The sequence below is a fragment of the Syngnathoides biaculeatus genome, chromosome 9 (assembly GCF_019802595.1).
Source record: "Syngnathoides biaculeatus isolate LvHL_M chromosome 9, ASM1980259v1, whole genome shotgun sequence".
Lineage (NCBI taxonomy): Eukaryota > Metazoa > Chordata > Actinopteri > Syngnathiformes > Syngnathidae > Syngnathoides > Syngnathoides biaculeatus.
Window position 1 is genome coordinate 31496348 of NC_084648.1, and position 25162 is coordinate 31521509.

General features: G+C 40.9%; 1 long non-coding RNA gene across 1 annotated transcript; it reads left to right on the plus strand.

Annotated features, from left to right (window-relative positions):
• The first annotated feature begins 623 nt into the window (after positions 1–623).
• LOC133506644 (uncharacterized) lies at positions 624–12304 on the plus strand. The gene is made up of 3 exons (XR_009796565.1): positions 624–714; positions 4571–5796; positions 6094–12304. It is a non-coding gene; the product is annotated as an uncharacterized LOC133506644 (long non-coding RNA).
• Positions 12305–25162: the final 12858 nt, after the last annotated feature.

Below are 25162 nucleotides of genomic sequence, written 5' to 3' on the forward strand. Positions count from 1 at the left end.
GAACTGTATTTATTTTAGTACCTTATGTGTCTGACCCAAAACCTTGCTCCTAATCTTGTGTGGATTAGGTTTACTTTTAGTGATGGTGAGCTCAAGCCTTTTGGAGATTCTAACCCATCCATCCATCCACTTTTTGAGCTGCTTATCCTCACAAAGGGTCACAGGAGTGCTGGAGCCTAGCCAAGCTATCATCCATCAGGACGCATGCTACTCCCTAACTGGTTGCCAAGCAATTGAAGTTTCCAAAGGTTTTTCTTGAAGGCTCACCTGTCCAAGATGTCACCTGCTGGCCATCTGTGTAATTACAGGCACCTGTATCTTCACATGTGATGTTGTTTTGGCTTTTAGGAATGACCATCCATCCATTTTCCTAGCCAGTTATCCTTACAAGGGTCGCGGGGAGTGCTGGAGCCAATCACAACTTTCAACAGGCACCCTGGACTGGTTGCCAACCAATCACAGGTTATATCGAGATAAAGAGCTGCACTCACAAAAACACCTAGGGCCAATTTAGAGTCTCCAATTAATGTTGCGTGTTTTTGGGATGTGGAAGGAAACCGGAGTGCCTGCAGAAAACCAAGGCAGGCACGGGGAGAACATGCCAACTCCACACAGGCGGGTCCGGGATTGAACCGGGGACCTTAGAACTGTGAGGCCAACGGTTTCCAGCTGATCAACTGTGCCGGCCAAGAATGACAATGTTCTCCAAAAAAAGTATGAACAAAAAATCAACAAAGTATGATTAAAAATAATTCTTCCACTTTATGTGGTATGGCGAGTTTCATCATGTTTATACTGTATGTGACCTTGCATGGGCTTATATAGGCTGGGGAAAATAATAGTACTTCTGAAACTCGGAAGCTTGGTGAACTTGAAAATGATGTAAAGGGGAGATTTTATTGAATGTTTTTTTTTTTTTTAAATCTTCTCTCTAGTGGTGGCACGGTGGAGCAACTCGTTGGAGCGTTGGCCTGACAGTTCTGAGAACCGGGGTTCAAATATCGGCACGGCTTGTCTGGAGTTTGCATGTGCCCCATGTGCCTGCAGGCACTCCAGGTTTCTCCCACATTGCAAAAACGTGCATTAATTGGAGACTAAGTACCCCCCAGTTGTGATTTGGAGTGCAGAAGGTTGTTTGTTCCTATGTGCCCTGCGATTGGCTCGCAAACAGCTCAGTGTGTACTCTGACTCCTGCCCAATGATAGCTGGCGTAGGCTCCAGCATTCCCGTGACCCTTGTAAGGATAAGTGGCTCTGAAAACAGAGGGATGGATGGATCTTCTTTTTAAATCCTCCAAACTCACGTAAACCAAACTTTTCACACTATCCATACTCTCAAATGACTGTAACTTTCCAAAAAAAAAAACAGATTTTAATGTCAGAGCCTGAGGGTTTTATATTGCTGTCAAAACAGTGCCAAATTCTGAACCACTTCCCGAATCCATCACGTGGTACAGCCGGGCACCAAGGCTTGGGACTTCGACAAATGAGTTCGGGTCCGTCGGGTTTTAAGGCCTTGATGCACACTGCCTGGAAAACGCCTACTCATGATTTGAGACATGCTTCAAAGCCTTGACACATCTTGTAACATCACTAATTTTTATTCTTCTCTTGGTGTCATCCTGCTGTGGCTCCGTCTACTAAGTTGATTGCGAACAAGATTGATTGATGACCAGCGTAGGGTTTACCCTGCCTCTTGCCCAGAGATACTGTAGTTGGGATTGGCCTGCAACCCCATTGAGGACAAGCAGTATGGAAAATGAATGAATAAATAAAGTGTGCATCTGAAAGGCAGATGTAAAGCAGCACGCAAAGCAATGTGAAAATGGGAGTTGTCAGGAAGAACTTGTCCAAAAAATTACTAACAAAAATTATGAACTGAAATCACAAACTGCTGAAATCTTTCATGTGCAAAGCCACCATCTCAGCAACAGCAAGCTAGGTTGTTGTCCGGCTCGCCTATGATTCTCTAATAAAATGGGTTACCGGTTACAAATGGCTCTGCTATCCTAGGCGAACTCACTGTTTATCTGAAGCACTATATTTACTTATACACAACACACAAGGATGAACCAAACAGATTTGAACAATTATATCATTCTTTAGATTTGCTTTTGCCATCAACATGGACATCACAATGCTATAAAGCATAAAAAAAATGAATCCGAAACTATGGCGATGTCACTGGGTCACAGGCATCATGGAGTTAGTACAAAAAAGGGGCTGAGTAGATTTGTTATATTTTGAGTTGAACAGTGGGATTTCATATATTCATCTCTCAATGTCAAGTCCATTTTTTTCAGTCTACAGAAAAACATAAATGAATTGGCCTCATGGTTGCAATAGTTTTGAACTGGAGTTTATTTTTCCTTCCTGTGATTTGAGTCAAGATGAAAGTACCATGCCCTAAAAATCAAAGTAAAGTTGGATTCTGTCGTTTGTCATTTCTGATGATTTGTTTTGAATTATAGCTTGGACGTTGATAGTGTAGTTACTACTTAGCTGACTTCTTTGCAGCTGACTTGGCATCATTTTCCTCTTGGTGGATGATTCACAACTGCCTTTTGATTCAGATCATCACCTATCGTTGGGAAGGGGGCCATCGTATTCCCAAAAGAACAAATTAAACAGAATAAGAGTAAATTGGGACATCACAGTGTAGTGTGAAAAAATGAGCAGTTTCACTCACCTGGTTCACATGGCATGAAAAGAAACTACTTGTCCACATTGCCTTGCACCCGAAGTCAGCTGGGATAGACCCCAGCTGCTAGACTATCAACAGGATACCAAAATGAAAGCAATTAGAGTTGTTGCTTTGCTGGTGTCACGTTCTAATTAGAACAGTGTATGCTGCAACAGGACTTAACTGGCTTTTATAGCAGGACAGAGGTTTTTGCCTTTTTTTGTTTTGTTTTTGTGGCTTCACAGTAAAGGCCACTGATTGCCATCTATTGCCTTTTTCTTGTTAGAGCACCCACTTCCATTTGTCACAGTGCAGGTGCAGGAACAGAAGTGACATGCCACATTCCCCTCCACTTTAATCCCACCAATGTACTATAATTTATCAAATCCAATTCCAGATGTAAAAGTGTAATGATAAAAATATGAGTTCTGCTGTACAAGTAACTTATTTTTAGTTGTAAATCTTATTTCACAACTCATTTCAGCTAATAGGTGCACAGAACTGATATACAGCACTCCTACAATAAATGCATATGATGAATACAACCCTGTGGTTCCCCTAATTTTCTTTCTGTTCCTCTGCTCTTTTCTTCTCCAGTGTGACAAATGATCATATCAATACTCTGATGGTCGGCAGGCGGCGACATTGTTATGAAGCTAAAGGAAGATAAGAGGAAGATAACATTCAGTACAATTTTTTACAAGGAACCACTAATTCTGTTGCATGACACCTTTAGTCTTACGACATTAGTTCAGTTTTTAGGCTTTTATAGGGACAGAAGGGACAAAATGCAGTATAGCCCATCATTACCAGTTCTACACAATGTCTGTAGCTAATGAAGAATTTGACGAACAGAAGTGGAATGCAGATTTAAAACTCATTCCCATGGTTATTGATTCTTTAAATTGTGTCATTTCTCTGCCAGAGATGATTTGCTTACATTTGATGCATTCTGTATGCATCAGCGCCAGGCAACTTAAAAAAAAAAACGTTTACTGAAGAACTGCATTGTAACATTTCAAATGTCGAGATATAGAGTCAACATATCATCTGTGACAAAATTTGTATCCATCGATGTGTTTTCTATATCGCTTATCCTGTTGAGGGTTGTAAGACGCGGAGACTATTCCATCCACCATACCTATCAAGTATCTCGTTTTGGCTGGAACAGTACTGTATTTTACTCCTCTGTCCCGACGGCCTTAATATTAATATTGTCCTGGAAATCTCCCGTGTTACAATCTATTTAAAAAAAAAAAAAAAGCAACAACAAAAAAAATCTAAGCAAAACAAACATCCATCCATCCATTTTCTGAGCCGCTTATTCTGACAAGGATAATAGGGCGTGCTATCTTCAGGCAGGAGGGACACTCTGAAGTGGCTGCCAACCAATCGCAGGGTGCATAGAAATGAATAATCATCCGCACTCATAATTTAAAGTGTCCAATTAATGTATGTTTTGGGGATGTGGGAGGAAACGAGTGGTGCCAGGAGAAAAGCAACACAGGCATGAGGAAAGCATGTAAATTCCACACAAGGAGGGCCGGGATTTGAACCCCAATCCTCAGAACTGTGAGGCCAACGTTCTAACCAGTTGTACCACCGTGCCACCCAACAAACAAACAGGCAAAAACTTTTCTCTGCCTCTCCAAACTGAACCCTGCCACTAGCATCATGAGGCGTGCTACCTGAAGTAGCCTGGTAGCAGTTCTCGAAAGGAGAGTAAGGACAGCGGGAACAAACTGTTGTTTTCATTTAGGCTCTATTATATCTAAAAATTAATAAACAAAAGATCAACAAAGCACTGGGCCCAGACCTTGTGTCCCCATCCTGCCTCAAAATCTGTGCCGACCGACTTGCTCCTGTTTTATGCAAAAATCTTCAACAGGTCTCTCGAACTCTGTGAAGTACCAGCCTGCTTCAAATACTGCACCATTATACCAGTCCCCAAAAATGCAGCAGTCTCGGGTTTTAAGGCCTGTTGCCTTGACATCTGTGGTCATGAAGTCCTTTGAATGCCTTGTGCTGGACCACCTCGAGAGCGTCACAGGTCTGTGGATGATGCGGTCAACATGTGTCTGCACTTCATCCTTGAACATCTCAACAGCCAGGGTACCTATGCGAGGATCGTGTTCATGGACTTCAGCTCCTCTCCTTCAAACTTCTCCAGCTCGGCGTCTCACCTGCCATTTCCCGGTGGATCTACAACTTCCTGATGGACAGACACAACAGGTGAGGCTGGGGGACACCACCTCATCCACACGCACCATCAGCACCGGAGCACCCCAAGGTTGTGTCTTCTCATCTCTGCTATTCTCGCTCTACACTAACACACAACTGCACCTCGTGGCATCCTACTGTCAAACTCCTTTTTACACGGCTAAAGCCTTCATCGACTCCAGGTCTGACGCCAATCTCCTGAACCCACGAGTGATTGACTTATTGAGCTTAGAGACATTTAGAACGCAGTGCCTTCAACACGGTTCTGCTGCCAATGGCAAGTTTTTGTGCAGGATTACTTACCGCACTTAGACCTTAGACATAATCGCACTCAGACCTTAGACATGACGTTCCCAGACGCACACACTGAATGCTTAAGTTTTCACGTTTTTGATTCATGAAGCAATGAGATCATCTTGGGGATTCCCTGGCTCAGACAACATAACCCTGTCATTGACTGGTCATCCAGACAAATCAAGTCGTGGGGTCCAAAATGCGGAGACATGTGCTTCGCATCCCCTGATAAAGAGGGTTCGCAGGTCACTTCAGAACACCTGCGGGACTCGCCGCAGGACCCGCATTTAACCTCGGTCCCTGACTGCTACTCTGATCTAAAGGAGGTATTCTCTGAAGCAAAGGCCAAGTCCCTTCTGCCTCACCAACTGTATGACTGTGCTATTAATTTACTTCCCGGTACCTCACCCCCCGGGGAAGACTTTTCTCTCTCACAGGCCCCGAACATCAAGCCATGAGGGATTACGTGAATGAGTCGCTGGCGGCAGGTCTCATCCGACCCTCGTCATCAACCACCGGAGTGGGCTTCTTCTTCGTAAAGAACAAGTCCCTGCGTCCCTGCATTGACTACCGGGGGCTGAATAACATCATAAAAAACAGGTACCCCTTTTCCCTTATTGCCACGGCCTTCGAACTGCTGAAAGGAGCAAGGATATTTACTAAGATGGACCTAAGGAAACCGTACCGTCAGGGAGGGAGATGAACGTAAAACTGCCTTTAACATGCCCACGGGGCTCTAGGAGTATCTGGTGATGCCTTTTGGACTGACAAATGCACCAGTAGTGTTCCAGTACTTTGTCAATGACATTCTTTGCGAGATGCTCAATAGGCATGTTTTCGTATATCTTGATGAAATCCTGATTTATTTTTTGTATTTTTTATTTTTTTCTTCCCCAGACGAACATTCCCACATCAGGCACATTGTCCTGTTTGGGGTCGCCGCACCGTGTCATCTTTATCAATCTAAGTCTATCTCCTGCATCTTATTCTCTCACCCCAAGTGCCCTCATGTCTTCCTTCACAACATCCATCAACCTTCTCTTTGGTCTTCCTATCGCTCTTTTGCTTGGCAGCTCGATCCTCAGTACCCTTCTACCAATATACTCACTCTCTCACCTCTTGACATGTCCAAACCATCGAAGTTCTCTCGAACTTCCCTCTAATGAACTGTCCCTCTAATGAGCACATTTTGAACCCTATCCAACCTGCTCACTCCTAGCGAGAACCTCAACATCTTCATTTCTGCCACCTCCAGTTCTGCTTCCTGTTGTCACTTCAGTACCACGGTCTCTCATCCATACATCATGGCTGGCCTCACCACTGTTTTATAAACTTTGCCTTTCATCCTAGCAGAAACTCTTCTGTCACATAACACACCAGAAACCTTCTGCCAGGTGTTCCAACCTGCTTGGGATGTTTTCTTGCAAGAAATATAATTGAAAAGTGGAACTACACATGAAAAAAAAAGAGTTTGTAGTCTGGATTTGAAAACTCACAGTTGTGGTTGACATCACCTCTGTTGGTAATTTATTCCATTTTTTTGCAACATAATAGCTAAATGCTGCTTCAACATGTTTGCTTTGGACTCAGCACTCCACTATTTGACCCAACTGTCAAGGGTTTGTATTCCATTACATTAACATTTATTTCATGTATTCACGACCTAAACGATTTTTGGGGGTTTATAGACCAGTAGCAGAACCTTAAAAGGTATTCTAAAGCTGTCTGAAAGCCAGTGTAAAGACTTTAGATTTGGAATTATATGCTCTGATCTCTTTGTTCTGGTCAGAACCCTAGCTGGAACCTTCTGAACGAGCTACAGCTGAGGTCAGGTCGGAATCTATCAGAACACTAAGGTTTTGGACTTGGTCTTTACTATTTAAAGATTGTCAGTGCAGGTGTTTATAAGCAGCAATAATTTTTTTCTTTATTGCCCCAAAGTTTTTTTTTGTGGTTCAGTTGAAGGAAAAAATGTTTCAACCAGTTATTTATCTGCTTTAGACAGTGTCACAACATCTCAATTGAACTATAGTGTTTTTGAGACACTGCTACATATAACTGTGTGTCACCACCAGTCAAAACTAAAGTTCTGAAAATTCTCATCCAAGGGTAGGCTGAACAGGAGGGGGCCAAGAACTGACCCTTGAGGGACCCCATATGTCATTGCCATTTGTTGAGATTGAGCACTCCCAATGGTTACAAAGTAGGTAGGTAGGACCTGAACTATTTGAGGACTGTTCCATTCAGTCCTACCCACATTTCCAACCTGTTTAGCAGTATATTGTGATCTACCGTATCAAAAGCCACGCAGATCCAACAGGACCAAAATTGACACTTTTTCTGAGTCATTCTGAATCACAGGATATAGACAGATAACCATTCACACTAACATTCCCACATTTGCTCAATGCAAACTGAAGCACATGGAAGGCAAGGAAATTAACTATGACAACACAAAATGACAGAATCAGTTGTGATTAATGAAACATGAAATGAAATGAATCAATTATCAATATTGATTATCCTTTTAGTCTTTGTTTCAGGCTTCCATCATTAAACGATCCACAACATAGCAAGATTTTTTTAAGGAAGTCCACCCATCCATTTATTTTCTTTACCAGTTCCTCAGTAATGGATGGCGGTATCTGGAACCAATCCCAGCTGACTGACAGTTGAAAGGCAGGCTACGCTCTGGACTGGTCGTCAGGCAAATACAGAGTACAGATAGACAATAGTTCACACTCACATTCACATTGTAGCTGAATCAACGCAGAAATCAAGCAAGTGACCCATGACCCTGCAAATGGCAGAGTCAATACTGAAGAAAGATGGGAGACATCGATATTGATATACAGTATGTCATTGGTTTGGCCATGCCTCTTGAGCTGTGAAAAAACATGTGCTAGGTTAAAACATCTACCAATTTAAGACGTGCTTGTAGATGAAGTTGATATACCTCTCAGAATAAGAATGTCTTTTATGCCGCTGTAAATCCTCCTTTTCTTCTATGAGCTTCAAATGTCTCTCTTTCTCAATGAAGATTTTTGCCAGTGAAGAAAGTCCTCCTTGTTCAGTCCTAATCTTTCCACAAACACTGGTGTAGATGGTACAGTGAGTGCAATAAGGATAGGCTTGGTTATCTTTGGTACAATCTGGATTAAATACTTGTTGCCCAAAAAGCCAGGAAGCTGTCCAGGAGTGTTGCACCCAATCCCCACTATTTACGATCTTTACAGTCTGATGAGATCAGCATTTACTCTTACAAAATTAAAGCACTCATAGATGTCTGTGGAGAGCAAAAACAGCATACAGCCACACTGAAAGAGTGGTGGCAGAATAGCATCTGCTGATCGGAATATTTTGCCTGAAAAAACAATTTTTGGGGCTTCCGCGGGGTGGCCGTGGACGATGGATGGCAGGTTTCCATCTGGGATGACTGTGGCTGCCACTGAAAACTGCTTATAGCTCTGGCCCTATTTGTGTGTGTGTGTGTGTGTTTGTGTGTTTAAAGTCAGAAATGTGTGCCAACTGTTTATTTGATTTAAAATAAGATATTGACGTATCTTTTACACAACTCTCTGCAACAATCAATACTAATAATATTCAATAATAATGATTCTTTGATCAAATAATTGTTGAAAATATTCAAGAATCATTTCTGTTTGTGTTATGTAACATTTGAGTAGTGAAGAGCAGTGTCAACATTTGAACAAAAAATGCAATATTATGCATATCTACCAAGTTCCTATGGCTCAAAATGATTTGGTAGGGTTGTGTTCCCCAGCTTGTGTCCATCACTCCTGTTGTGTGTCAACTCTTGCGGTTCTCCTTCGCACACACCCTCCCTCTCCCATCAGTCCCCCCTCCCCTCTCCACCCCCCCTACTCTCTCTCTCTCTCTCTCTCTCTCTCTCTCTCTCTCTCTCGCTCTCTCTCGCACGCACGCGCCCTCACATTCTGTTCTCTTTCCTCTTCTTTTGGGGAGAGCTGCTATCGCTTGCGGGTTGCCGCATGGTCGCTAAAGTCTCAACATCATCTGCTCTCTGGGCTCCTCAAGACTGCTGCATGGGCACACAAGGATGTAACGACACTCACTTGACTGCACCGCGACGGGTCACTGGAGATCCTGCCTTCATTCCAGCAGAGAGGGATTTCTTACTCAAATGTAACTGAGACCAAGAGAGGCGATAAGTGTGCATCCTCTGCAAGGGAGAGAACCACTTTGACTTAAGTACGAGCCCAAATTTTCACAACACCTCCACCCAGGAGAAGCAACTCCACTGAAAGTCCATTGCTACGAATTAATGATGGTGGTCCAGAAGATGTTGCAGCAGAGTTTTCGATTCTAAAGAGCACCCCAACTTTTCTCCAATTCAGTTTATAGGACTATATAGAGTTTCCTCAATTCGGTCATCATACGGGACTTCTATGCTGGTTCCAGAGTGGCACTAGCCGTCACCGTCCCTCATGGAACGCTCAGCATCTTTGGATATAGAAGCGCTCAAGGTAAGACGCTCAGCCGGGTGCATATGCGCTCACCCCGCGGACAGAGTTAGGATTCATCGCGCTTGGGTGTTGGGTGAATGAAATGGATTTATGGGTGACGATTGATTATAATGATGGTGATGATTTTATATATGTATATATGTGTGTGTGTGTGTGTATCTATTAGTGGGGAATCAGGTCACTATTACATTCATGTTACACTTCTTGATTGTTTTAGTGCAATATTAAAATAAAAAAGATGGAAAAGAAGAAAAAAGGTCTGTGCTGGTGTTGCTCTTCAAACACCGCTCATCACATTCTGGATAGGGCACGAAACGGATTGCAGTCGTGGTACGTCAATTCAGTGCGTGGGGAGAATTTCAATAATGCTTGGCTTGCACAGAGCTGATGTGTGCGTCGGTGGGATGCCTGAATAAGGGGACGGAGTGCTGCGATGGGGCGCTTTCTCTGAGGGTATGTGCAAGAATACTTAAGAGAAAGTGGAGATGGGAAAAATCCACTCCATCGTTTTTTTTTCTCTCTCTTTTCCCACTCTTGCGTTGCGATACGAGCAGTTCATGATCATTTTCAAGTGTAGTGCAAAACACCCACTTGAAAGATTTTACTTGCTGGTGGAGTGGGTGTGATGTTGGTACTTCAGACCAGAAATATGTACATTAGCTATATTTAGACAAATATATAAACATTCCAGTGAACCCATTGAGTTAACAATAGGAACACCTGCGCAATCTAATGAGATCTAATTCAAAAATTCATACCGTTACAACAATAATTATCAGTTTATTGTTGTCATGTTGAGCTGCACTCCAATGTACCCAATATTTTGTCCGAGTCTTTTAAGTCTGATCCAGTGCAGTTTCACACCACTGCAAATTATGATAATAAACATGTTGGCAAATTAATCCCCCCTCCTCCTCCATCCATACAAACACATTTACAGCTACCAAATACTTCACAGTGCTGACTAAAAGCTGTCCATGAAGTCAAATGTAATTTTTTGTTTTAGATTAAACCTTATAGAAGTGCTGCTCACTTGACAGTAATGAGCAACATCAGCCTCGTTTGCTTAAACTACCCACCTGAACTAATTGTGCGATGGAAAAACAAACCACATAAGAACCTTTTGCTACCAGGAACAAAGTTCCTGGGCTGGTTGGTGGAAAAGCCCTAATATGCACCCAGCAATCGGCTGGTGAGTTCATCCCATCTTGTTTAAAAATCAGATGGGATTGGCTTCAGCTCAGCTCTCCCATGACTTTAATGAGGACGTGCCCTCATGAAAAAAAAAAAAAATATGAATTGATGTTTGTAAAAAGACAATTTCTTTTTTTACACAGCTTTTGTATTGGCTGTCATTGTCGTGTCACTGTTGATCTATTTTTGAAATGACAATACAGGACTGTGTTGTACAATAATCAATATAGAAATTTAGTGGATAGTATATATAGTGTAAATACTATACAGAATATATTTGTGAGTGAGCGGGGGTGAATTATGTATTTCACTAATTTCAATGAAATTAACTTTGAATAGAGATAAAAACTAAAGGCGGTACGGTGAATCAGCTGGAAAGTGTTGGCCTCACAGTTCTGAGGTCTCGGGTTCGACCCCAGACCCGCCTGTGTGGAGTTTGCATGTTTTCCCCGTACCTGCGTGGGTTTTCTCCGGGCACTCCGGTTTCCTCCCACATCCCAAAAACATGCACCATTAATTGGACACGGTAAATTACCCCTAGGTGTGATTGTGAGTGTGGCTGTTTGTTTCAATTTGCCCTGCGATTGGCTGGCAGCCAGTTCAGTATACGCAGCAAAGAAAATAGATGGATATAAACTAGAGCAAAATGTTTTTAACCAAACAATAAGTGTTTGTGTAAAAGTTCATTTTCTTTTGACTGTTTACTGTTATTGGTGAGCAACAAGTAAACAATTTTGAAGTTTGGCATTTCAAGCCGTTGTGTTTATGTGATCATATGTTTGATTAACTAGATATTAACTTTAATCTGGAACACTGGTTGCACAGTTGAAAGATAAAAATTTATATTCTGATGAAAAAATAGTCTTATATGTTAATCCATCAACTTGACCGAAGGAACTGTTTGGTCTATTGAATTTCACCTCATATACTGATTGTCTTTGATTCTCCTGATGCCATAAATTGCATTTGCTTGAGACATTTACTTGATGATTTTAAGTAGACATCGCAACATAAAAATGATAGACATGATTTTATTTCTCATGCTTATTGCTACATAGGCTGTTTTTTGTTGTTGTTGTTATTATTATTTTTTTTTTAACAAGAACTAACGTTTGTTTTAAGTGTCAGTCGTACAAAGCTATTGGAGCTTAAGGCCTTTTTAAAGGCTATTTCTAGTTGTGGTGGCGCTGAAGTTTATTGCAAGCTATGTTTAGTGTAGTATTATGCAAATAGGCACCCATTAAAATGTTCTCTTTAAGAGACTTTGTTAGACACGCCATGTTAACTCCCTCAACCAAATTGAGTTAGGATGTCCTGAATAACAAAAAGTAATTTTCACTTGTGAAATCCCCAACCTCTTGTCAGAGGTCATAAGTAAATTGTTCATATCATTATAGCAAAACTCCCATGGTGAAACGAAAAATTCCATATTCACAGAGAACTTTTCCGGTTGTCCACCAATCAAATTTTCACCAACAGCAGTATTAGTGCATCACCCTGCTGAATAAAACATATTTTTTTGTCTACTTCCACCTGTCCATCCATCTGTCCTTCTGCTGGGTGTTTTCTAGAGCTGGTATATCAGATTCTTGGCACCACAGAATGCATCTGCTGTCCCCCTCACTGAGCTATTTTGGGAGATAAAAGCATGTTTATCATTGCACAATTGAAAGTCCTTTAATATCTAACCATCCATTTTCTATACCGCTTATCCTCACTATGGTCATGGATGTCTTGGAGCCTATCCTAGCTGACTCTTGGTGAGAGGCGGAGTCCACCCTGAACTGGTTGCCAGCCAATCGCGGGGCACATATATACACACACGCACAAAAAAACTTTTGAACTACAGACAATTTAGAGTCTTCAACAAACCTGCCATGTATTTTTGGGGATGTGGGAGAAAACAAGAGAGCCTGGTGAAAAGAAATTTAGGCACCGGGAGAACATGCAAACTCCACACAGGCGAGACCAGATTTGAGCCCCAGTCCTCAGAACTCTGAGGTAGATGTGCTCAACAGTCATTCACCGTCCTGCTACCTTTATTTCCCTTCAAAATAAATAATTTTCAGTTTGCATGAATGTGTGTGTGCAATCACAGGATACTGTATGAACAAGGACAATTTTGGGGAGATTGGGATTATACCGCTAGATCCAATAAGGATTTCTGGTGTCTGTGCGAATGTGATTAAAGTGTCTCTGATTGTAAACCAGTTCAGGTGCCAATATCAATTTGGGAGGTTTAAGTGCTATCGATTGTTAGAAATAGCTTTGCAATGAAGTAGATGGATTCAAATAAAGGAAGAATAAATATTTGGCTAATTGAACATCGCGATTAAGTTGTAACTGAATAAACAAATAGTATAATTTTGTGCTTGCAAGGTCAGGTATAGTCTTTAAACAGCTCTTAAATATCTTAATTGATACATTGCCAAGGCCTGGTTGACTGAAGGTTTGTGCATGCAAACTTGGTGAGGAAGCTGATCTACACACATTAAATCTGCCAAATGTGTTAAATTGCAGCACAATTCATTTTGCACATTGTAGAAAGACTATAGTCAAAAATTTGAATTTGAGACATTCCAGTGCACTGTGACACTTGGCGCTGCCATGGTGTTCTAAACCAGATACAGCTAAACCAATAACAGAAACAGTGGCAAGGCCACCCTTATTTTGGATGGGCTCAACTTGCCATAGCCCACCCTATGGATTCATCCTCAAAATGAATTAGAAAAAAATACATATTTTTCATTTGTTTTCCAAAGAAAATAATAAACATGGTTGTGATAGCACCCTTTTTTGCAATGACAAAAAAAGTATCCCTCGTGAAAATGAGATGCATTTCAATTAACAGTTTAAATTGGAAATCAATATACTGTAGTAATTGTGTAAATACACAAGAAGACAAATACAAGATGATCATTTTTTAGGTGAAAATGACCAAAGATATACTTATATATCTCCCCAAAATCGTCACTTTAGGGGTTCACAACTACATTATTAAGATCACTCTGCTCTGTCTTTGCTCAGACAAGCTACAGCATTGTAACTAAATAGCACATCCTCCTGGACCAGCCAAAATAAAAGCGTGCTACATTTAAAACAGTATTGTCTATTACTCAAGCCAAAAGCTGACCTTATAAACAACATATTTCTTCTTTAGTAGAGCTAGAGACTAGCCAAAATCATATTGCATTTAATGTGGGAGGAGTATATGGAAATAGATTAATTTAGCAAATGCAGTGATTTTGCAAACCTGAGACAAATTTTGCATCTTATTTTGCACATTTAAATAGCACATGGCAGCATGGTGGACGACTGGTTAGCATATCTGTCTGACGGTTAGGACCCGGGTTCAAATATGGCCTCACCTTTGGATGATCATGCCTGTGTGGGTTTTTTCCGGGTTCTCCGGCTTCCTCCCACATCCCCAAAACATGCAAAGTAGGTGAACAGAAGACTCTCAATTGCCTGTATTTATTATTTATTTTTTTTATGTATCCTGCGTTTGCCTGGCAACCATTTCAGTGTACCCCCCCCTCCTCTTCCCTGGGATTGACTGCAGCATAACTGTGACACTAGTGAGGATAAGAGGTGGATAAAATAGATGGATGCATATTATTATCTATTAGTGATGAGGTGGGGCCTTTTTTGGTCATCCCCCAAATGGTCTTTTTCAAGGTCTAAAAAGTTGGATCAAATTTCAGGACGGTACTTTATAAAATTGGGAGGGAGGCCTCGTAGCTCAGTGGTTAGAGCACCGGTTTGGTAAACCAGGGGTTGTGGGTTCGTATCCCACTGGGGCCTCCACTCCCTAAGAAGGGTTGCGTCAGGAAGGGCACCCAGTGTAAAAACTTGTGCCAAACATATATATGCGTTCATCTGAGATGATACGCTGTGATGACCCCGAAAGGGACGAGCCGAAAGAAACACACACTTTATAAAATTGGGTCATGGGCTCAGCCCATCCAATGTACCTAAGACTGGTAAATGTTTTAAGTAAAGCCCTGGTGTACAACAAACTGCTCGCTGTTCCTGGAGAGCCACAAGAAAACAATCAGCAGCGACAACAAACAACAACAAAATAATCACGCACATACAGTTCACACTGAAGCAGGGCACACAAAAATCGCTAAATGGGGTGAATTTGAGCATCCTCCTACCTGTACAGTTCCACTCAGAAAGCTGGATGTCTCGTCAACATTATTCTGAAGGATTTTTTTCCAAGTTTTAAACACAATGTTACACACGATGGACAGACAATTGTCACCCAAGGAGGAGATGTCAAATCAACCAAACCTTGACTTTTATGTTTTTATCTTTGAAATGATCAGTGATCAAATGATTGTCTTTAAGTATGACATTTGTTTGCCTCTTCCTCTATTTATTTCACAATTTTGGGGCTCTCGCAATTGTTCCAAGGTGGATAACATCACCCAGTGTTTAATACAGTAGTCACCAACAATTTGACATCTGTTGAGATGACAGTGTGCAATCTCAAATTAGAAATTACCCCAGTATTTTGGGTGCTTTTAAAAGGCCATTTTTAATAAGTCAGATTTAAATTCCAATCAGCACCATGTGCAATTTATCACTCGCAATTAGCCCCCAAATGTTTTTTTTTCTTTGTTGAGTCACAACTTAACGAATGTATTAGCATAGAAAATTAGATCTTTACATGTGACTTTCTGAAAAGTGTGACATACAGATAAGAGGATTGTTGAAAAAAATATATATTAGAAACTTCACTGGACACATGGCTGCAGTAAAGTATACACTTTGCTTTGGAAACATAAAAGTACAAAAAAAATTTGGTTCTCTCGTTTTTTAGTGGTGTTTTATCTACAAATGCCAGGTTGATCTATTTTCAAACATTTGCATTTTTAGGATTCAATCAAAAGTAAAATTAGATAAATAAACAGACTCAATTTCTTTTAAAATCCATGTTTGGGTTTAAACTGTGTCTCTCTTCCCCCCGGACCTTCCAGAAGGTTTTGTTTACAGCTGTTAGTCAAACTATTTCTAACTTGCCAAGAAAAGTTTTCGAAAATCGAAATGATGGGTAGTTACCCATTAAATTGGCTTTGAAAGGATATCATCTTTTAAACCACAGCCAGAGAGAATCAACATTCGCATGGTGGCTGTTTACCCATTGAGGTTTTTCTCCCCCGTTCGGTAGCCACCCGAGGCTAGTTCAGTCATGCGTTTCTGGGCACTGAGCATCTAAAATGGAGCAATTAGAGGTTCAGTGATTTTTCCAAGGGCACTTCTATAGGAGTTGCAGAACAATGAAGGGGGATAAAACTCTTTGTTAAAACAAAATAACAACAACTGGTGTAACCTCAAGTGGAATTCCAATGCACAAATGACAGTTCCTGTGGTGGACATTTTCGTCTTCATTTTTGGGTGAAGTGGCTGTATGCTACTGAAATACTGAGGTTCACATCAAATTCATAACAAAGCGACTGCTGAATATACGCTATCCATCCATTATCTGACCCGCTTATCCCCACAATGGTCACAGGAGCGCTGGAGCCTATCACAGCCATCTTCGGGCAGGTGCCAGGGTACACCCTGTACTGGTTGCCAGACAATCCCAGGGCACATACAGACAGACAACAGTCACACAATTACACGTAAGAGAAATTTAGAGTGTCCAATTAATGTTGCATGTTTTTGGGATGTGGGAAGAAACCGGAATACCTGGAGGAAACCCCCGCAGACACTGGGAGAACATGGGAACTCCACACAGGCGGGCCGGGATTTGAACCCCGGTCCTCAGAACTGTGAGGCTGCTGATCTGATCAGATATCCACTGTGCCTCCTAACTACAACTGTATGTGTATGCTTCTGTATTGATGAGATTCAAGCACAACTGTCTTTCTTTTTTTTTTATTTCAGCATTTTAAAGGTCTTTAAATTTGCCCCTAAATAAGGTAAATGTGGCGGCATGGTGGAACAGCTGTTAAGTGTTGGCCTCACAATTCTGAGGTCCAGGGTTCGGTCCTGGCTCCACCTGTTTGCATGTTCTCCACATGCCTGCGTGGGTTTCCTCCGGGCACTCCGATTTCCTCCTACATCCCAAAAACATGCAACATTAATTGGAGACTCTAAATTGCCCCGAGGTGTGATTGTGAGTGCAGCTGTTGTCTGTCTCCATGTGCCCTGCGATTTGCTGGCGAACGGTTCAGAGTGTACCCTGCCTCCTGCCCGATGAGAGCTGGGATAGGCTCCAGCACTCCCCGTGATCCTTGTGAGGATAAGTGGCTAAGAAAATGGATAGATGGATAAGTTAAATGAGTGGCATATGAACATAATTTGAACCAAGTATGCATGGATTATTGTTTAAGGGGAAAGGTATTTGTTGTGTGCTATAAAAGGATTAACACAATGAGCCATTAGTTTCTTTCTTCAAAATGAAATTTTTATTGGAATGTGAAATATACAGAAGAGAATAGCTTTATCATAATGGTACTTTTACAAGTGAAGGACTTCGGTGTAAGTGAAGCCGAATTGGCTGGAGAATGACTCCGGTTTCCAACCAAAGAGCAAATATGATGGTGTTGAACTTGGCCCACAGGGTTGCTACAGAGTCCACCTCTATTCACAGCTATAATAGTTACACACTGCAATGCCACCAACACACACCAATTCCTGGAGGACAACACTTCCAGCTAAAAATACCTTGTGGGGGAATACTGTGCTCACACATTTCTAAGCAGTGCTTAATGTGGGGGAATACTGTGCTCATACATTTCTAAGCAGTGCTTACTCCGATATTTATTGTATATAATACACATTTATGTTTGTATATTGCATGTATATGCTGGTGATGTGCTAACACTCTTATAGTCAGTGGACTGGTTTGGCCTACAGTGGTTACCCTTAGAATGTGAGAGAGGACCAGGCTCACCATTTCTGTTCTAGTTCATCCAAATGTGTTTGATGATTGAGCTTGCTTGTTTTGTGTCCTGGGAGCAGAGGAAAAAAAAAACTATTCCAACAAAGTCAGATACAAATTAAAGGGAGAATAAGGGATCTCATTCAAATCCATCAGTTTAGTGTTTAGACCGTTATGGTGGTTTGTTTTAACCAAAGCTTTTATTCCTAGAATATATATATTTATATAATAGTTCAATGTGACTAACCAGATTAATCCACGTTTTAAGTGTATTTTCTATAGCTACATGTCAAACAAGATACCAGTAAGTGCAGTAGATAATCACAAAACCAACAAGACCCAGCATTCATGATATGCACACACTTAAGGCTGTGCAATTGGGCAATTTGTTGAAAGGGGTGTGTTAAAAAAATGTAGTGTAGTATTCAATCAGTGAGGTCATCAATTTTGTGAAAAACAGGTGTGAGTCAGGTGGCCCCCAGTCTCCTATTTAAGAATGAAGCCAGCACCTGTTGAACTTGTATTTCTCCTTGAAAGTCTGCGGAAACTGGGTCATTCAACATATTGTTCAGAAGAACAGTGTACTTTGATTAAAAGTTTGATTGGAGGGAGGAAATCTTATAAAGCGGTGCAAAAAATTCCAAGTTGTTCAGCTAAAATTATCTCTAATGCCTTAAAATGGTGAGCAAAACCAGACACGTAGCGGAAAACGTAACACAACCATCAAAATGGATGGCAGAATAACCAGAATGACAAGGACACACCCAATGATCAACTCCAGGATGCCCAAAGACAGTCTGGAGTTACCTCTCAGTACTGCGACAGTAAGATATCTTTTTGAAGCTAACCTGTTTACAATAACCTGCTGCAAAGTTACTCAGTTTAAAAAAAAAAAAAAAAAAGCAAGTGCCAAATAGGCTACAATTTGCCAAAGAACACATCAACTGGTCTACAGCGAAATGGAGGAACATTTTGTGGACTGATGAAAATAAAAATATTTTTTTGGGGTCCATTAGCTGCAAATAGTTTGAGATGACCCCTCGAACGCTGAATTCAAGCCACAGTGCACAATGAAGTGCACGTCACACAGGCGGGGCCTGGATTGAACCCCCGTCCTCAGAACTGTGAGGCCAACGCTTTGCAACATGTTCTCCCCATGTCTGCGTGGGTCTTCTTCCCACATTCCAAAAAATTGCATTAATTGGACACTCTAAATTGCCCCGCTGGGATTGGGAGTGAGACTGTTAGTCTCTATGTGCCCTGCGATTGGCTGGCAACCAGTTCAGGGTGTAAAACAGCTGGGATAGACTCCAACACTCCCCATGACCCTCGTGAGGAAAACTTGCTCAGAAGATGGATGGATGGATGGATGGATGGATGGATAAATTGCCCTGAGGGGTGATTGTGAGTGTGACTGTCGTCTGTCTCCATGTGCCCTGCGATTGGCTGGCGACCATTTCACATTGTACCCCGCCTCCTGCCCGTTAACAGCTGGGATAGGCTCCAGCGCTCTCCGCGACCCTTGTAAGGATAAGCGGCTAAGAAAATGGATGGATGGAGATATATAAATAGTGCGGGCTGTGGTAGAAGTTAATTTCCAGAAAGGGGGGTGGACCCAAAAATGTTTGAAAACTACACACATATATATATATATTCAAGCCAAGACAGGAAAACATAAGTATTGGAACCAGACAAGTGGAGTAAGTCTACTTTGGGGAACAGGTGCAGATTTGTACTTAAAAAAAAGGGAAAACAAGGTTGTAGAGGCCACTAACCTACATGCCATCTATTACTATTATTAATATCACATTCAATACGCATTGAAGGTCAAAGCATCGGGTAATGAGCTATGGGCTGATAAGGGCAAATGTAATTACTTTTTTGAAGAAATACCCCAAGTATGGATCCAACGTTTTACAGCAAATAGTGTTGAACTACATATGTGATAACAGTGGCCGTTGAGAATTTAGTAGCCTACCAGTAATAGTGCTACTTGAAACCTTTTTAAAATTATTTTATCAAGTCCATTGCTGAAAATTTGCCTAGTTTCATGCAGAATGGTAAATCTGTGTGCCTTTTTAATACCACAAAAATATTACTGTGCAACAGGGAAGTTTGATAAACTTCTTTTTATTATCCATCCCTTCTTTTTCTGAGCCACTTATCCTCACAAGGTTCTCGGGAGTGCTGGAGCCAATCCCAGCTGTCGTCGGGCAGGAACCAGGGTACACCCTGAACTGGTTTTCAGTTGATTGCAGGCCACATAGAGACAGACAACAGTCACACTCACAATCACACCTAGGGGTAATTTATTGTCCCCAATTAACGCATGTTTTTGGGGTGTGGGTGGAAACCAGAGTGCCCATAGAAACCTATGCAGGCACAGGGAGAACATGCAAACTGCACACAGGCAGGACTGGGATTTGAAACCCAGTCCTCAAAACTGTGATGCCAATGCTCTACAGCTGCTCCACCATCCCACCTTCCTGTTATTATTATTATTATTTGTATACATTTATATACATACAGATACATACATAATACATTATACATTATATTATTTTATGTGCCCGCGTGCCATCGTGCCCTCAAATCTGCACAGTCGAGCACGAAAAATCACGCGTTTAAAATTTGTTACGAGTAGAAATACATAGATATTGAAAGACGTTGCTTATTTTGTTTAGTCTTAACCCATGTTCCCTCCAAGCTACACCACTGCGCAATTGTGCACTTGTCGCACACTCACAGCGCACATGAAAACCGATCCAGTGCAATGAACCACAGCCTGACATCTTTTTTTTTTTTTTTTTTAGCACGGAAGCACACTGTCACGCTGCTCAGCATACTTCTACTTCCTAGTTTACCTGACACTGCCCGCTCTACACACATAATTACAAACAGAACACACGCCCGCAACTTTATATCTACGGGCATGACTGACCACACCTGTACATTTTTCAAATGTGAGTGACATTAATTGAACACTCTAAATTGCCCCTATGTGTGATTGTGTGTGCGACTGTGATTGGGACTGTTTTCTGTCTCCATGCGCCCTGTGATTGGCTGGCAACCAGTTCACGGTGTACGCCAAGTCCTGCCCGTTGACAGCTGGGATAGGCTCCAGGACTCCTGTGACCCTTGTGAGGATAAGCAGCTAAGAAGGTGGGTGGATGGATGGTTGGATAGATGGACGGATGGATGGATGAATATTCTATTAGATAGCCAGTCAGGACAGGGTACTGTAACCGATTGGTCAGGTCCCTCTCAGTCCAAATACGACCTTCAACCTTCCTGTGTTGCGTTTACATATTTTGCCTTTGTATGCCCGTTTCCTCCTACAGTTTAGAAACAAGCAGTGGAGGTTTACACTCTAAATCTTGAAGATAAATGAGTTTAGTTTTTAGAATGTTACCTTTTTATTTTGGAAAAAAGAAAAATGCCTGCTTTTCTCAAATTTGATGACATGTCCTTTAGCCTGTCCCATGAGTACATAAACAGTGACTGAAAATCCAATGACCATACAGTCAGATTGCACAAGAAAGTGAAATCGGAGTGATGGAGCACATGGCAAATGAATTACCAAAATCTCAGTCAAAATCTCAATTTAGAATGTGAGTTAGATTCTTATAAAATCAGTAAAATCCTAGAGCGTCTTTAAAATATAAAATTTTTGAGGTCCTAAAAAGTAGACTGGTAGTCTCTCTGGAGAATAAAATTATTATATTATAATAGATAAAATATTGGGTCAATATTAAGATCCAAACAATTCTAGCTGTTGCTAAAACATGCCATGTTTAAAAACTCAGCAACTCCACCTGACCCTGATGTTAAGTTGCAATTGATCATGTTGCAGTTGTTTGTCATTGATGGGTGGGGCAGCAATTGTCATCACTTCCCAAACCCATTGAGTTGGATTTTGGACATGCTTCAGTTGATTTCATTGATGTGGCAAAGTAGCTCTCCCTTATGTTGCAGTGATTAAGCCATGATGCTACAATATGTGCATCACTCCCTGATATAATGGCAGCGGAATCCAACATTCACACTGCATAAATCACCTCAACTTCAATCATTAACACTTCAACACTCCATGAGCAGCTTATAGATGAAGCCTGGCTGCAGACGATTTATTTGATCTTTAAACCATAACAGCTATAGTGTACTTCTATTTATTTATGTATGTATGTATTTATTTATTTATTTATTTATTTATTTTGTATGGTGCGGTTTAAATTACGCTAATAAAATGGATTTCATCTCATTGATCCTGTCTGGAGGATTATACAATCCCTGTAAAAAAATGTCTACACTATCATAACAAGCAGTGGGTGTCCCAATATATTTATGTGTATGTTGAAATTAAGTGCAATTAAAATGCTTATTGTACCATTTTCTCTGTCGTCCTTCTCAACCGTCAGCTCAAGCAGGTGGCAGCTTTTATTACCTAAAGACAATTACTCTCTTGCTACTGTTTAATTTATAATCTCAATGCAGCAAGGAGGCTGTCTTATTGTAGGATTGTTGAAATGACATTGAAACAGTACATATTCTTCCTCAAATAATGTTGCTCTCTACTCGACTTAAATTCCCACTGTGCTTTTAACCTAGCTAATCAATAATAATATGTGACTGAGTGATTGTAGCTACTTTCACACTGCCTATCCCGTAAAGTGGCACATCAGAGGCGAAACAGTACAGCTTTTCTTCCTTTTCAGGGAGAACTGGCTAAAGTGACACATATCGTGTCTGAAGGGCACATTCATGCAGCTAATGCTGTTTGCACCGCAAGCATTATTTGATCCATGGCAACATCAGAGTGACATCATCAAAGGTTTCAATACAAAGGGGCGTGGACAGTGAGGCTTGGGTGTTCTCCCCCACATATCACATCAATACCTTACAAAAATGACATGGAGCAAGTGAAAGGTCTGGATAATGGCACGTTAGCTGGGCAAAAAAAGTATTCTGTTCATTTCCTCATTCTGTGTTCACTTATTTACTTTGGCTAATTCGTTACAAGGTTTAATTTTTTCACATAAGGTTTTTTAACTATGGGATCCCGTTTTATTAAAAAAAATGAAAAATCTATGTAGCTTTGTAAACACACAAGGCGGAATAGTTACAAGATTTGAAAACAGTTTACAACTGTATGCCCATGGTGACAAGATTTAGATGAAAACCACCATAAAGACTCTTAATTCCTACTGATATTTTTTGTAGATATTGAGCCATTGGGAGCTGCACACACCTCTCACCGCACTGTCTGTTATGACAAGTTGCCACTTAGCTGTAGATGAGTCAAATCATAATCAGCTGCCAATTTCACTATAGCTAATCAGTGGAATTGTTCTGATATGCATAGTATCTGTAAGGTAAACTTGACGTGTTAGAAAAAAAAAACGACTGCATTTTGGAATCAGCAAGCCAAACCCGACATAATTGTTCTCCAGTGTTAGAAATGTCTGATGGCTACTCTAGCAGATTATTATGTCAATGCTATTTTTGTGGGTGTCCCAATATCTTTGTGTGTGTTAAATTTAAGTGCAATGAAAGTGCTATATATATATATATATATATATATAATATATATATATATATATATATATATATATTCAGTTGTGCTACCTAAAGATGACAATATGTGTTAGAATAAGTAAAACAAACAAGTACGAATAAGTAAAACACACAGAGCTAAGGCCCCAAAAGGGTTTTGGGGGATCATTTTTGCTAGTGTGATCATACGCATCAATCCTTAGGTTCTTGGGGAGCGTGAGACATGAGTGTGATGTTTCACCAATGATTTAAATATATTGAAGAGCAAAATGATATAACTAGAAAGCGAAAATTCAGGAAGTCTTAATAGGCCCATTTTCCACTGTACTTTACTGTAAAAACGCTTGTCTTAATCCTTTCTATATAGTGTGTCTGCAATTTATAATTGTTATTTTTTTAAATATGGTAATGCCAGATTGGCATGGGAGTGTCATGGTCCTGCCGGTCCCAGCCCTGACGGTGCAGGTCCCCTGCACACCTGCACCTCATCAGGGATAATTAACCCTAGTGTATATATGGGACCCAGCGGACGGTCTGGCTTTGCCAGATCGTTGTCATCCATGTCTTGTTTCCGCACTTCCTTGTTCCTGATCCTGAACCCCTATGCACTGAACTTCGCCTGTCCTCCGACCAACTCCATAAGCTTGACGCTCTTGATACGGCTGCTCTCTCTGACTGACTCTCCAGCTTATGACCTTGGAATGTTCTGGTTACGACAGGGAGACCATCCAATGACTGCATGAAGAGTGACTCAAAAGCAGTGCACTAAAAATAAAAGCTGAAATATCCCCTTGAAGTTACATTAGTTTGTCATTCCACCTGGCCATTTTTTTTTTAAATTAAGAGCAATCAATTTAAAAACAGGAATTCTATACTTTCTTATGTCTCAAAAAGGAATCAGACACCTGGTCCTTCTATAAAAGCAAGCATTAAAATGGAAAAATAAATATATTCCTTGATTTTTCTGTATGTAAGTCATTAAACACAATTTATCCTTACTGACGCCTGTCTACATGAGCTAAGCATAATTTGCAAAATTATTAAACATTGTTTAATTTTTGTAAAAGCTAAGGCACATTTAAATTTAAAACTGATATTACAGATAGTATTTGCTCATATTTTATTGCACATGAGTGGTTTGCCCACAGCTGCACCATACATGTGACCAGAGTGGTCCAGTATGTTTACATGAAGTCACCAGCAGCATATTACATCTACCCGTATCTATCGTCCTGCCTTTCATTCCACTGACAAGTTAGTTATCGCTTCTGCAGCTGTGACAGCACAATCCTTGCACCTGCCACTTTTACAGGCCAGGCTGGGCTGCATGTGTATTAAAGGATATGCACTGGAAGCATATATGTACAGTAAATGTACACGGAAACACTTTTGTCTTGGGATTTTTGCTCACTCAAGGACAAACCAGAGACCTCATCATCAGGCTAATGAGTCACAAAATGTCAAGGAGAAGAGGAAGAACTTTAAAAGCATGCCAACCTAGGTGCCGTGGATTTGTGTTCAGTGGCAGGAAATAGAAAGACAGAACTCTATCTTAATACATTCTAAGTAAGCGATGCAAAACACTTTAACAGGACAAAAAGCACAATCTCTGACTCAGTAACATTACACAATTCTCTACATTTGTGGATAATTTTGGAGTTTGACAATACAGCACTAGCCCCAGTTTGGAGACAAATCAGTGCTCTCAATTTGGTACTGTTTATTTTTTTTCCATTTTTTTGAAAGAACTGCTCAAAGCTTTGTCTCCTCGTCCCAGATATCTAGCAGGCATGAGGGGATAGCAGGCAAGTAACCA